General features: G+C 36.0%; 1 protein-coding gene and 1 long non-coding RNA gene across 32 annotated transcripts in view; both read right to left on the bottom strand.

Annotated features, from left to right (window-relative positions):
- NRXN1 (neurexin 1) overlaps positions 1–14,973 on the bottom strand; it is a 693,385-nt gene that overhangs the window by 641,301 nt on the left and 37,111 nt on the right. The window lies entirely within an intron of this gene.
- Positions 1–14,973, bottom strand: part of LOC141728479 (uncharacterized) — a 69,858-nt gene that overhangs the window by 23,224 nt on the left and 31,661 nt on the right. Inside the window, exon 2 of the long non-coding RNA XR_012579429.1 lies at positions 1–14,973. This exon is cut by the window's left edge and continues 23,224 nt beyond it. This is a non-coding gene — a long non-coding RNA (uncharacterized LOC141728479).

Here is a 14,973-nt window from a genome sequence, read left to right as displayed (position 1 = left end):
AATGCTTAGATAATAAAACATATCTGATAGATTTTACTATATTATGTTATATGATGACATTAGGCATTAGTACTGAAGAGGATCTTATGCCTTTAACTGGCCCATAGTTGCATATCAAGGCATCATCTTCCTATTTCAACATCCAAGATGTGCTTTGTTTTCTGCTTTGTCCTCCTGGTTCAATTGTTGAGTTAATTTCACAGTTCATAATTAAATTCCTATTTGAATATTGACAGTAACAATTTTTATAAATTTCAGGTTTGCTTCATATAAATATTTCAACTACTCTCCAAGAGAACAGGCTGCCTTTATGGTGACCACCGTAAAAATGTCTCAGTCCAGCTACAGCATAATATATCCATTGATATACCACAAGAAAATGTGCTGCAAATTTTTTCACAAAAAAAGAGATATCATAAAGTGCTTTTATTTCTAACATTTATTTATGAATGGGTGGGATATTTTAGAAAAGCTCCTTCAGAAAGAGCATTTCCAATATATTAAGCCTTCTGTTTTTGAACAAGTGCTTAAGTAATTTCAGTGATTTTCCTAAACAGGTCAGATTAAAAAAATCAGAAAATTGATTCTTTTATTTTCTTGAAGATTGAACAAAACCTTGACAATTTAGCAGGAGAGGGGAAAAAAAGGCAAAACTTTTAATTGGTTTTGCTGAGTAACTCTGGTCATGTCATATTTCTATCAATTGTCATGCTTTCAGCTTTCCCTTTATTTCAGAGAATCTCTCATTTGATCACAGTGTCACATTGGAACACTGCTACTATGCAGCAGAAGTTAAGGGGTTTATTTTTATTTCATCCCATGATTTTCTAAAAACCCACGCTGATAGATTGTAATGCAACCCTCCTCACACTCACTTGTGAAAAGCAAGTTTACCAGGAGGAACAACTGCCAGACTTTTCTGACACACAGAGCATTCCCTTCCTAGCAGCTGCTCCACATGTTGATCCACAATCTTTCTGCTTGGACACTGCTGGATGGGTCCAATGGATTTTTGAATTCACATTACACTGTGCAACCTGTCTGTATTGGCAACTGACTGCTCCACTTCACTGAGGGCAAAATGTGACTCAGTGGCCTTTAAAATCACAAGTTTCCCTTTATATAACTCTATTAGCATTGTAAACACTTCTGGAAGGTGTGCTGTAAAACTGACAAACTTGCCACCCTTGAATAACTTCAAGCTCAGCAGGACTGCATTTATTTCTGCTTCTATTGCCACTTCTGCATTCCCAGGTTTCATACCAGTGAAGAAATGTGATTGAAATGCATAAATTTGGGTCCTCATTTTCTACTGAGGTATATCACAGCCTTAACTTAAATCTTCTTTCATAGATTTTGAGGTCAGAAATATTATTCCATGGTAGCTTCTGACATGGAATTATCTGTAATGGCTAAAAATCTGATAAAGCTCATCTCTAGCTTTTCTTAGCCAAGTGATTACAGATCTGTCTTAGGTAATTTTCCATGCTTAATAGCCTGTATTCTCAGTCTTTTTCTGTGAATGCTCAGGCTTGGTTAGTAAGATAAAAACCAGACCTCTTTCAGCTACCTCACTAACATAACAGAGAAACAATCTGGTAATGCTCTAATTTAACAATTGCAAACACCTTAAAGAAAACTTCTTATGCACCATTTAGGCGTTTCCATATGTCAGCGAAAATTTTACCTTGCCAGTTACTTTTTAATCTTCCAGCCTCCAAAACTTTCATTGGTCTAACAGCATAATCAAGACTTTGCATACATCTTCAACAATGGAAAAATGTTATTCCAACTATTTAAAAACTTTATCTCACTTAGAATATCAAGTCTTTCTAAAAACTTTACCTCCTCAAACACATTGCACCCTTGCAGCAAGTGTTGAGATTTTCAAGGTTCTGCAAAAGCCATAAAAAGGCTATTTCACTCTTCACAGTGTCCCCTTAAAAGTACAGGTTCCATCACAATTTCATTTACCGTTCTTAATTATACAATAGATTATTACAATTTAGGTATATCTTTACATTCACAGAAGAAATTACCACATTCTTAATCTGCTTCAATATTCAACCCATTTTGCCTACAACAGCAAATCTATGATGTTTGTTTAGCATTTTTAAACATTTCAATCTGTTCTGTGCGTTTACTTGAGGCTTGATTTTATTACTAAATTGATAGTGCATGAAGTAAAATCTATTATATCTGCAGTGGTGAAGGCATTGTAAATAAATATGAAACAAAAAAGGAAGAAGAGATGGGGATGGTCTACCTGTTACACATGTTATATGGCTGTAAAAATTACAGGCTTGGACCTTTCTATGTTTTTGGCTCCTTCTCATGCCAGATTGAATATATTAGTTCAGGGAAATATTTGCGTTCAGTTGAAAGCAGCTGTGCAATTCACAAAATAATATAACCAGATAGTCAAGCCAGATAAACACTTAAAGAACTTTTTCAAGACACTGGAAAAGCGGAGAGAAGCGGGATTTTTCAGCCTGGAGAAGAGCAGGTTCTAAGGTGATCCTAAGTGAGGCCTTTCAGTACCTAAAGAGGGGCTACAAGAGAGTTGGAGTAGGACTTTCTACAAGAGGGAGAGGCTTTAAATTTAGAGGGTAGGTTTGGGCTAGATATTAGGAAGAAATTCTTTACCATGTGGGTGGTGAGGCAATGGTTTCCCAGATAATTTGTGGCTGCCCCATCCCTGGAATGTTCTAGGCCAGACTGAGTGGAAGCCGTCCCTGACCACAGCACGGGGGTTGGACCTGGGTGATTTTAAAATCTCTTCTGACCCAAAACATTCTATAATTCTATGAATTTTCAAAAGAGTCTCACCTATAGAACCGAGTGCCACCAAAAAAGAAGGATATAAAGCTCTTGGAGACCATCCAAAGGAGGACCATGGAGATGGTGAGGGGCCTTGAGGGGAAACCACATGAGGAGCAGCTGAGATCACTTGGTCTGTTCAGCCTGGAGGAGACTGAGCAGAAACCTTATCATGGTCCTAAAAATTTCTCATGAGAGGAAGCAGAGGGGCAGACACTGACCTCTTCTCTGTGGTGACCTTTGACTGGACCTGAGGGAATGGCCTGAAGATGTGTCAGGGGAAGTTTAAGCTGGATATCAGAAAAAGTTTTTCACCCAGAGGGTGACTGGACACTGGAACAGGCACCCCAGGGCAGTGGTCACAGCACTGAGCCTGACAGAGTGCAAGAACTGTTTGGACAATGCTCTCAGGCACATGGTGTGATTTTTGGGTTGTCCTCTGCAAGGCCAGGAACTGGACTCAATGATCCTTGTGTGTCTCCTCCAGCTTAGGAAATTCTAAGATTCCATGATATATATGACAACCAACAGGATGCATCTGGGAAATCTCCATCTTCCTGTAGACATGGCATTTATCAGAACTCATTTCAAATAAATTGTATCACCATTTACTAGTATTTCTGACAGTATTTCATTGCTTATTTTAAACTAGCACAATAACAATTTAAACAGTTGAGATTTTCTTGTATTCAAAGGCCACATCTGATTTAATATTATATTGTGCCACTAAAATCAATAGATCCATGCCAACTCATATGTGCTAAGGATTCATTCATTTTAACTGGAGGGGTACAACATTTATTATTTTTTAAATATATAAGGTATTTCCAAATTATTTTGAGATCAGAATCAGGCTCCTTCTATATTTTTGGACTGTTCTCTGGGGACAACATTTATTTTTTTGAAAATCTATAGCAAGTACAATCAAAAGTTTAGTTCTATTAGAAATTCATTCCACTTATTTACTTAAAACCACTCAATTTGATTTGTAGTGAACTAAATGTGATTATTTACATCAGATTTACTGTTGGGTTTCCATCAGACAGACTTTGGTTTTATGCAGACTATTGCTAAATAATTAATATTGTCTGGTAAAATTTAATTATCTCAATTTTATGAGGATTTCAACAGAATCTCACAAGCTGCAAAGCTTTTCAGAGTTAGATTCATCATCACGTGATAATATCTGTGTCAGCTTCCCAATTGTGCCTTTTCAAAATTAATGTTAGCTAGTTAAACAATATTTTCCTCAAGAATAATTTGAACTTACATTTTAGAAGTTAAAACTTTTGTCAGAAAATCCATGCCAGAAAACTGAGGGTGTCTGAAAAGTGATGATTCACAGACCTTATAATCCTCAGTGATTTAGACATAAAGTTATAGACAACCTTAATAGCCAAGAGTCTCCATGATCAAGATCTAACATTTATTTGTACATGTTTCAGCTCTCGTTGTTAGGAAGATGTTAACATTTTTATTTAATAGTCTACATCATCCCAGGATGTAATTAAAATAGTCTATTTTATTACATGCAGTAATACCAGTCAGCATGACATTCACAAATTAATTTCTTTCAAAACTTTCCTATTCTACAGCAGCAGAAGAAGCTTCTGACCAATTTAATGTTTGTAGAAAGCCACTGGGGAACAGATAAAATGCCATGACACAAAGTGCAGAAATGACATCCACTTCACCTTGCCTCACATCACTTGACAACTGTGCCCTTCCCACTGCTCTGCTTCCAGGAGCAGCTTGTGCATAGATATCAATTGGCTAAAGGTTGGTAAAACACAGCAGGAAAGATGGATGCATCATTAATATTTTTTTCCCCTAAGCCTTTCATCCATCCAAGACTAAAAGATGGCAGCATTCATCAGTTTTAAAGAATTAAAAACCAATTAAAATAACTGTGCCTTGTTTTTCACTCAAGGTGAAAGCAGTATTCAGTGAGAAACCAGAAAAGTAAAATGCGAACCTTCAACAATTCCCCGATTTTGAAACGGTTTGGCTAAGTTCATAAAACTTTTTGGACATTGCCTTAATGATTCAGAAGTACAGCTGGAGTTCGTTTTTCTTAATTTCTTTCTATTTTTTTTTTAACCATCACTTCAAATAAAAGAAGAATAAGCTTCTAAAGTTAGCAATAAAAACTGAATAAGCGAGGTGGACTTGCAGTTGCAACACTTAATCTCTGTTTTGTGTCTATGGTGAGAATGAGACAAGGGATCACAGGGTAATTAATTCAAACTTAAACATAACTTATGAACTACAGGAAAAAAAAATCAAATTATGCAATAGAACATCCACAGTAGTCTAAGATATAAAATTAGATATGCAATTGCAAAACCCATAATACTGAAAGTTTTTAGAATTCATGACATAGGGTAGAAACAATTTTTAATGCACTCCAAACTTTAAATGGAGACTAAGAAGATAGCAAGAGGTGCAAGTATAGTGTATTCAAAAGACTGGGAAGTTCTGCTTTACTGTTTGTCATACAAAGTAATGCCAAGGATACATTAAAAAATATAAAGTGTGCAGTAAAAGTGCTACATATAATACATATCTTAGTTTATACATAAGAGCTGTTCACATTTTTGTAAGTAATTACAGCTTAGCTATTTTTTCCAAATAAGTTAATCATGAATTTATGATTCAATTTAATATACACACAATTTAATATCTACTAAGTTATAGGGCTGGTGATCACTCTATCTGGTACATAATGAATTAGTCTGATCCAACTGCTATCTTTGAAAATTAAGTCCCACTGAAATTAAAATAATAATTTTAAATGTTTTTACTTGATATCCTAGAAATCTTATAGAAATGGTAAGTAGCTAATTAATCTTTGAATATCAGTCATGCATTTTTGGAGAAGCATTTTCAAGAATTTCTTGTTCCAGTGTTTGTAGAAAATTTTGTTAGATCTCTAATCAATTAAACTGCCACATTGCATTTTGAGAATTCATCTGCATCAGGCAGCAAAATGCAAGCCTACACTCTTTGTATCCACTTCCAAAAACCTAACTGATGGATGGAAAAAGGGCTTCTGTCATTTCTATATTTCATGTGTCTGAGCTTAAGCCATGGTTTTTATCTTGTGCTTTTATTTTTCTCTTTGTTTCCTGGCAAATTTATTTGCATTTGAATTGTAGGAAAATACAGGAAAAATATTCTGTCTCAGTTCTTCCCTGGTGTTATAGCCAGATGCCTTTTAAGATATTCTGGATAAGAACTTTGGTACATTTAATTTTACTTTATGATTATAGAAATAATCTTTAGATAGGAAAACACTTATTTTTTCCATCCATGTAATAACTACACAGTATGGCCCTAGTATGCAATGCTGCAAGGGAACAAGAAGAATTTAGAAAGAGAAAAGAAAAAAATACCTCTACTTTCAAGTGCCATTCAAATATATGGTTTCCTAAAAAGCAGACTAAATTGCAGAAGTTGTTATAACTTCAAGAAATATCACAACACTGATGTGAAGTGAAAGAATAACTGACAGATGCTTTGTGTGAAGTTAATCTGAATGAGAAGCAAGGCTGATCTGACAGAAGCAACAAACGCAAAGCGGAAAATACACCATTCATCCTTAGTATTCTTCTTGAAGGATGGATACATAAAGAATGGTTGGTTGCTTGATCAGAAATGCAGAATTTTTCTGTGCCTTTTCTTTTTGGCAAAAATAGGCACACAACTAAAAGTGAATTTTAAACCATCTTTCTGCAAAATGTAAGCTACAGACAAAACTATTGATGAAATACTGTATTGATCATCTGCACTCTATGCTTGTACAAATATTTGCTTATTTATAGTCAGTTAATATTGGTAATGCACAAAATTGGAAAGCAGCCTTTTTCACCCCCTGAACGCTGCTCTATAAGGTAGTATGTTTAAAAATGAGAACTATATGCATTTCTGACCAAAAAAAACACCCCAGGCATAGAAATCGTATAACTGGACATGAGAAATTCTATTTTTCATGATGACAACCCCATTTCCACCAATTTGTTTACACAATATATTGAAAATATCAAAAATTATGCCAAACCTTGTTGCAATTTATCCATCTTCAGGGAGGAAAGGATCTATGTTCTGATGAAAACGTGTAAACTGCTCTGCAAAATCATGCAGAGCTCCTTAAATGCCATTTCACTGAATTTCAGCTGTATTGTAAACAGAGATATAACCTAAATGCCAAATTCACATGTAAGAGAAATGCTGCTAGGATAATCTTTCATTTTTGGCTTCTACAAACCCCAAACCAAGGTGACATCTAAATTCTATTGCAACACCGAGACTAAGATTTAAAAATATATATTTGAAAGACATTCACAGTCTGTGAATTTAAATTTTTGATATCTGCCAGAACAAAGAATCTAACAGTACTGCTCTGAAAATTTAGCTCTTGCTGGAGCAGAAATAAGATTCTCTTCCATACATTGTGCAGACAAGAGACAAGCTGAAACAACACGATTAGGAGACAATTCACCACAGCTGCAAACAGACTTGAGTAAACCATTATCCATTTGCTCAGCTGCATCTATATTCCCTTAGTAGATAGGCCCATATTACTCACTAATTAGATGCATATTTATTCACATATCCATCTCTTAACTATCTTACAGGTTATGTATTTATTTTCTTTATAAGATTGGAAATCCTGCAGGTTGTGTCACTGAGGCCAGGGGACCTATTTAAATAACAAGGCTTGTCCAGTCCATATAGCACAGTTTATTCAGTTACAGAAAAGACAGCAGTTCACACAGAAATTGGAGAAGAGGTGATTTTGCCTAACACGTGAATCCCATTTAAGGCTGCAAATCTCCTTAAGATTGTAGAACTTTGTCTCAAACTGCAAAAGAGTTTTGCTTAGAGACACAAACCAGAAAACAAACAAGTACAAGCACACCATAACCATAAACTTCTGCTCTACTGACAAGATGATCTTTCTGCATCTAATTGTTGTTTTAATACCAGCTGTTCATTTCTTCTGCATTTCAGGCTCCTGTTTTGACTGCATGAATGTAGTCAGGGAGCAGTGCAGAGAAGGCATTGTGTTGCTGGCTGTTCTTTCCATAAGTGCTTACAAGAAGAAATTCTCTCAGTGGAAAATTACTCTTTTGAATGGATACTAGCACCGTTTGCCAAGCACTTAAAGGAAACAATTACTCCCATGGCATTCACGGAGTATGGTAAATTATGAAAGCATTTTTGTCACATATTCTTCTATAAATGTTGCAGGGTTTTACTCTTTTATAAGTTTCTCTAATGTTTGTTGGTCTGGACCAAACCTAGCTATCTGTCTCCTCAGCTCTGAGCTGAATTTGATTTTTCTAGCTTTCTTTCTAAGTTAGCACAAGTTTTATGCAGAGTTAAGAACAGGCTTGGACAGGGTCAGGTTTTAGTAACATTTATACTGAGTATGTTTGGTAGTTCTTTAGTTAAAATAAACTCATCTTTTTTAAACCAGTAATTAAGTAGATAAGTCAAAGTAAAACAGATTTTGAAGGTCAATTAGCAAGAGAAGTCCCCAAGTTCAACTTAGCTGGATATTTTGTCCACAGTTTGAATCAAAACAAATTATTTACAGCTACTACATGGCTCCATACATGCTTAGGGCAACACTTGCTCCCACTTTAGAAGACAGTTTTTCTGTTACTACCATGCTGGACTAAAGCTGAACAAATATATATTATCTCTATATATTTAAAATTTTCAGAACCACACAAAACCCAGTAGTGCAGTTAAAATGAGCTTCTTAAGATTTCTTTTTGTTCTGTCCCCATTTTTTTCAGCTACTACAAGCAGATGGGCATTGGCACTGGTGTTTGTAGACTAGGACAGTTAGACTTTCAGTGGTATTACAGAGCAAAGTCGAACAGCTGGGCTGCCATTTGATGAGTCAAAAAAATGTGTGAAAAATTATTACAGAACCAGGGCTCAAACTCTACATATGCTGAACCATCCACATTTATGGAGCTTCTCCAGCTTGTAACCCAAGTAATCTAATCTTCTTTTAGAAAAGAGTGTCCATAACTATTTCATTTGCAAAATTATCTCTATGAATCTGAGCCCTTGTATGTCACTGGACCTACTTCAATTGACTTCAATAGTCTGAGTTATAGTGATGATGAACATTTACTGTAAATGTAGACAAAAACCAAAATAGTCAAGGTTATACTTATATAATGTTTCCTACTCTATCACATGGAAAAATATCAGATGAACTGAGATTTTACCTGCAAGGAATATGGAATTTTAGAAAATGAAAACCGATACACAAACCATTCATATTTTTATTCTACATTCAACAAATAAATAATTTCTCTATGTTTTTATAAAGTCCATTGCAAGGATGCAAGTCTACTTTCAAGTTTTAAAAGCTTCTTTATCAGTGTGCTGCATTGTCTCTCTACACAATATTCCAGGGGTGTGTAACTTCTGGAACTCCAGGAATGAGTAACACCCCAGTGTGGGGTAAGTACCACACATGCACTCAGAAGAGTTAATTACTGTTACAAGGGATTGCAATTCAAACCATGCCATTTGAAAGTAGGCAAAGAGTGGGAAAAGAAAACAAAGCACAACAGAGAGGAGAAGGGAATGGCCAAGGGTGCAGAGAACAGGCTCTCATGACCCAGGAATTAAGCAAAAAATGCCCATTAATGGTGTATGAATGTGCTCTGGGTTTGTTTTTGTGCATTCACACAGACTCTGCAGTGATTAAAGCCATGGCTAACCACAGACAGACTGCAAATATAATGGCAGCATTGATTAGAAATATGGAACACTAAATTGTGTGAGGAATAAGGCAAACACAGACTTTTTCATTTTAAATTTTAGACTTCTGGTTAGTCACTGATTTAAGCTATTGCCATCCCAGAAATCAAAAAAAAACATATTTGTCAATCATATCAGCAGAATTCTATTTTAGTGGCATGATCCTTGTTATTTGAGTATACATGAACTTCCCATGCTTTGCTTCACTTGCACAAGATCCGCCTATGGCATAGCTCAAACATTCAGAGAAAATGACTGTTGCTGTGTACATTGCTATTTCAGGTCATATGGCACTTGCTTCCACAGAAGAGGTTGCTAATTAAGCAATAACAATTAAGGCACTGGGCATTTCCTGCAGACTAATGACCAACTAGGAGGAGCTGTGCCAAGGGCCATTAACCCCAGCCAGTCACTCACTGTGATGGAACAGATTTCTTTGAAGAATATTAATGTTTGAAAACAACAAGGACGATTCTGGACATAATGTAAATGTAAACAGGAATTACTCAAATTAAATACATTGTGATGGTCTGTGCACTAAACTCCAGGCCTCTTCTGTGCTCTGGGTAAGAGAGGAAAATGGATAGCAAGAAAGTGGTACATCAAAGAGTATTAAATGCCATTTAGTGCTCAAGCTTGTCTAAATCTCTTTCTTCACACCTGCCTCCTTGTATAGTTGCTCTTCTGATGACAATTTGTAACTTTTGTTATCATCACAAACTTTGATAATTTAGCAAAAGCAGGTACCTACCAGTGTTGTTGGTACAAGGTCTACACTCAGGAAAATATGAAGATTTACAATACACTTCACTGCTTTCTCTGCACTCTATGGTCCTGGGTGGGCAGAGCTGTGAAACTCTGAGACCTGACAGAATTTCTTTCCAGAGATACAGAAGAGGGTTCAGGCCTGGACTTTGTGACTCTTCACCTTTTTTTTTTTTTAATAACATCTGCAGTGAAATATTTCTGATAGAGTCTTTCTGAAAACAGTGCTACTAAACACCAGCCTGCTTGTCAATTACTGTTTTCTCAAATTAGAACTATTTACCTTTTTATTATCCCTGCGAGAGATTCTTCGCTTCCCTCCACACAGCCAATTCTTATTTGCAACAACTATTAACATCTCCTAATTTCAATTTTACCCACAAATAACATTCAGTAAAATAGAGAGAAACCCAGAAGGCAGAGAGGAAACAAGCTAAGCAGAGATGTGCAAGTCATCAATTACTTTCTCCCTTCCACAAGTAACTTATTGATAAGGCTCTCATCCACAGCCACCTTTTTCTCAACCCTGCTTCCCTCATCCGCTGGTGGTTTTCACCTCTTTAAACACATTGATTCAAAGTGGGTTAGCTATGAAGCAACCATTGCAATTTTCTGTCTCCAAGGTGAAATAAGCAGCTGTATTAAAACTATTTTTAACTAAACATTTCTCTAAGGAAAAGGAATATGACTGCAGAATTCCTTCCTGAAACTTTTATGGCTGTTTAAGACTCTTTTTCTCTATTACATTTCTCCTAATAGCTCAAAAACTTGATTATCACCTACATTTTTACTCACAGTAAAGAATCATACATAAAAACTTGGAAAAAAATTAAAGATATTATCCAGCTACAATGCATAAAGAAACATAGTATGTTTATTGAAAAAATGTCTGGAAATGCATTCAATATTTCTGATTTTCCACATTTTCTGTCATTTTGCATTAATAATGTGTCAGGAAATTTCTACATTTATTTTAAAGTTTCTGAATTTGCATGTAGAGGTAAAACACATCCATGCCAACATGAATCCCCATAACATAGGTATAGGCAAAATCCAAAATTTTGGTTTTCTGTGGACACCTGCAGTATATTTGTACTGCCTAAATTATTACATAACAGATGTTTAGGCCGATCTGAACTGACTAAGAGGAATCAAAGCAGTAAAGAATAAATGCTACATAATTTCAAGGAATTTCTTCAGAAAGAATGAAAAGGAGGGTTCTGGGTACTGGTTCTTTCTTTCTCTTTGTAATGCCTCCTCTTTTTAGTTTTTTGGGTCATTAAAAATAGTAGGAAAAACATTTAAACTCAACATTTTGAAATTAAAGACAGATCATATTTTCACTCTAATATCATATTTGTCTGCTGTCCTAGGACTTGTCTTTATCACTGTTGTTCATCAAATGTATTTTCCAAGGTGATGAGAACAGAGAAAGCAACTGTAGAAATTTCAGAGTCCACTTTTAAATACTATAAAACAGCAGCTGAAGTTTTCATAGAGATCAGGGCTTTATCATGTTTGGTAGAATTAGTTAGAAAAGTGCCTTTCCAAACCTAAAGAATGTTGAAAATTTAAAATTTTTTAAGGCCATGGGAAACAAGCAAAACTCAAAACTCAAAATAATGATTTAAGAAAGGATAATATAGAATATTGGAAATATTACTGCAAGAATAAGGAAAACCTGTCTTAAGCTCCAAGAAACTTCTGCAAAACATGACAGAAAAGGGGAATTATGTTTGAGTTATCACTGAGTGCTAAATATTCAGATGCTTCTGTCTAGGGGATTAAATGAGAAGAAAATGAAATAAAAAGTTTCTGACAAGGACAGTAGAGCTTCTGACCTCCCTTTTTTGGACATGAGCATTTATAAAAATCCACTGACAGCACATTAAGTATGCCATATGATATTCCAGTGGAATAAAATGAGGAACTATTTAAATATCTCTTGCTGATTAACCTGAATTTTTCAAGCTCTCCTTAGAAAGAGACAGTTGAGGACCTTTGTTTAAACTCCTCTATCATTTTAATCATGTAACACAGGAAAAAAGCAGGAAAAGAAAGAAGGAAGGAAAAGAAAGAAGAGAAAAGATGATGCCCTGCTTGAAGAGCAGTCTCCAACCAGATATTCACCACTGCAGAAACACAAAACTACAGTACACACCAATTCTTTGGGCCTGATCCTATAGTTTTGTGAGCCAGAAAAAATCCTGGAAAACTACACCAGGAAAGAGACTGGCTTAAAGCAAAACAGATGCTCATCTCTTTTGCATTAATTTTGTTTTGCCAATTATAGTTATGTTGGTGAGAAGAAAACAGTCACTGAATTTCCTGTGTACAATTCCGCTGTTATTTATGGCTGATTATTCAACCCACCTCTGTCAGTTTTCTAAAATCTTTTCACAATCACACTGAAGACAAGAATCTAACTGGCTGAATGCTAATTATTTTGGTGGAAAAGAAGGTTGGGAATAATTTTTTTCCTCAGGAAGTACAAGTTCACCTAGATGAAAATTTCCAAGAAAACCAAAGTAGTTTTAAAACATTGTCTTCATCTGAACTTGGTTTTCTTTTAGTTTATATTGCTTTGCATGATATTTTAATTTTTGAGAATATTATTTTTTTAAGTTATTGATAGAAATCAATTCACTACTATCAAAAACAAATATTTCAATGTTTCTACCTCTGAATTGTATTTTCCTCAGGACAGAAGCCTTTTCCAGACAGATACTAAATACCACAGGGAAGCTTAAATCAACTTACAATTGATACTGAGCTATCAATTAATCCAATATCAAACATTCAAATACCCAGGCCATAGATATTAAGGAAACTACATCAATTTCTTAAAGCTTAGTTATATTTGGCTGCCCTGAGGTTCACAGTTGTAGTAAAGTCTTTTTTTTCCTACTTTCAGCTCCATATTCTCTAAATCAAGAGGTAGTTTCTGGCTGGTATTTTAGGTTCCTTTACAACATAAGTTTTATAAGAAGCCTGACAGACTTTGCTCATCTTTACATTTTCAATTTTGGGGATTACTTTGTTTAGCCACTTATGCTGCAGTGATCTGTGGCAGCTCTGTGGATTTTCAGAGTTGTCCACAAAGCACTGATGATGCTGGTCTTATCATTTTTCAAAGGAATGAAAAAAGAAAAAATAAGAATTGACTGTTTTGAGCAGCATTTCCAGATCCTCATTTAGAGAGAATGATGGTGACTTGGCACATAACTATTTCAGCTTAACACTGGTTAGATGGAAGAGGTTACTAATTATACAATAGCAATTAGGACATGGGGCTTTTCCTGGAGATTAATGACCAGCTAGCAGGAACTGTATGCAAGGCTTTTAACCCCAGCCAGTCACTGCATTGCAGCAGAATCAGATGGCATTCTCTGAAGGATTTTGCTTTTCAGAATGGCAAACATGGGCTTTTTTTGCTCACCTACAGGGTACATCTAGTAGCAGATAATGAGGCCACAAAGTAATTAATTAAAGGCAGACACACACAGGAAAAAAAGAAAAACAACAAAACAACACAAACTGTAACACCTTCCTTCCCCCCAAACACAGCTAAGTATAGATAAACAGTTGAATGCTCTATCATGCATTTTAACTTTTCATTCCTTTTAGAGATAGGATCAGATCTTTCACTGATTTAAATCAGGCAACACTGACACCTAAATTAGCATTTTAAATCAGAACTAGCTTGAGTACTTTCAGGGAGTCCCCCACACGTAACCATTCATTCATTATGTGCTGTCTCAGTTCTTGAATGCACCATGAGGTGAGAAACTGTTTCTTTCTGGAAGAAGTTGAAGCAGGAACCTCTCATTAGTTCATATCCCACTGTAAAGCAGGAAGCTGAACTGACTTCAGCAACATTAGAAAGCCCCTCAGTTAAAGCTCCTCAAAAAGAGTGATGGAAACCGCCCTACCACCACTGCTTGGACTTCCAAACTGTCCCACAACAAACATCTGAGCTCTTCCTGATCTTCAGGGTGCCTCACCTTCCTCCCCCTTGCAATCTAAACCCTGTCATGGTGTGGATCCACTCATGTTCCTTCACTCTTATTCCTATTAATTTCTCTATCTCTTTCAACTTAATTTTCTGTTTTTCTTTATATTCAAAAGAGGTATCACTCTTCCCAGCAACATTTCTATGGCAGTTTTACGTGTGGCTCTAAAATAAATAACCTGCACTCATCTGGCTGTGGAGGGAAGGATTTTGGGTTTTGGCAGCAGATGGACTACACTGAGGCAGTACCAAGGGATGTCCAGGGGATTTGCTGATGTTCGACATGAGAGGAAAATGGAGTGGTGCTTCTTCAAGAGTAAAAAAAAAAAAATAAATTAGGGGGAGGTTTCTGAAGGTCTGAGACAGTAACTGCTAGACCAGTCCAGACTTCTTTTATTTGCATTTTGATGTCACTTTTGAAAGTGGGGACATGAGTGAGCTGCCAGCCAGGGTGAACTCCTGGCAATTTATGTTTCCTAGGTTCCCATTTATACACCATGAGAAGGTCCTGCCTGCTGAGGGGCAATTGCAGGGAGCCCTGAGTTATCCCACAGCTGTCCTGGCTGCTTTTTCCACCTCTGTGC

Source organism: Zonotrichia albicollis, chromosome 3 (assembly GCF_047830755.1).
Source record: "Zonotrichia albicollis isolate bZonAlb1 chromosome 3, bZonAlb1.hap1, whole genome shotgun sequence".
Lineage (NCBI taxonomy): Eukaryota > Metazoa > Chordata > Aves > Passeriformes > Passerellidae > Zonotrichia > Zonotrichia albicollis.
The sequence above is the reverse complement of the archived record's forward strand: the minus strand, read 5'-3'. Positions and strand labels throughout refer to the sequence as shown.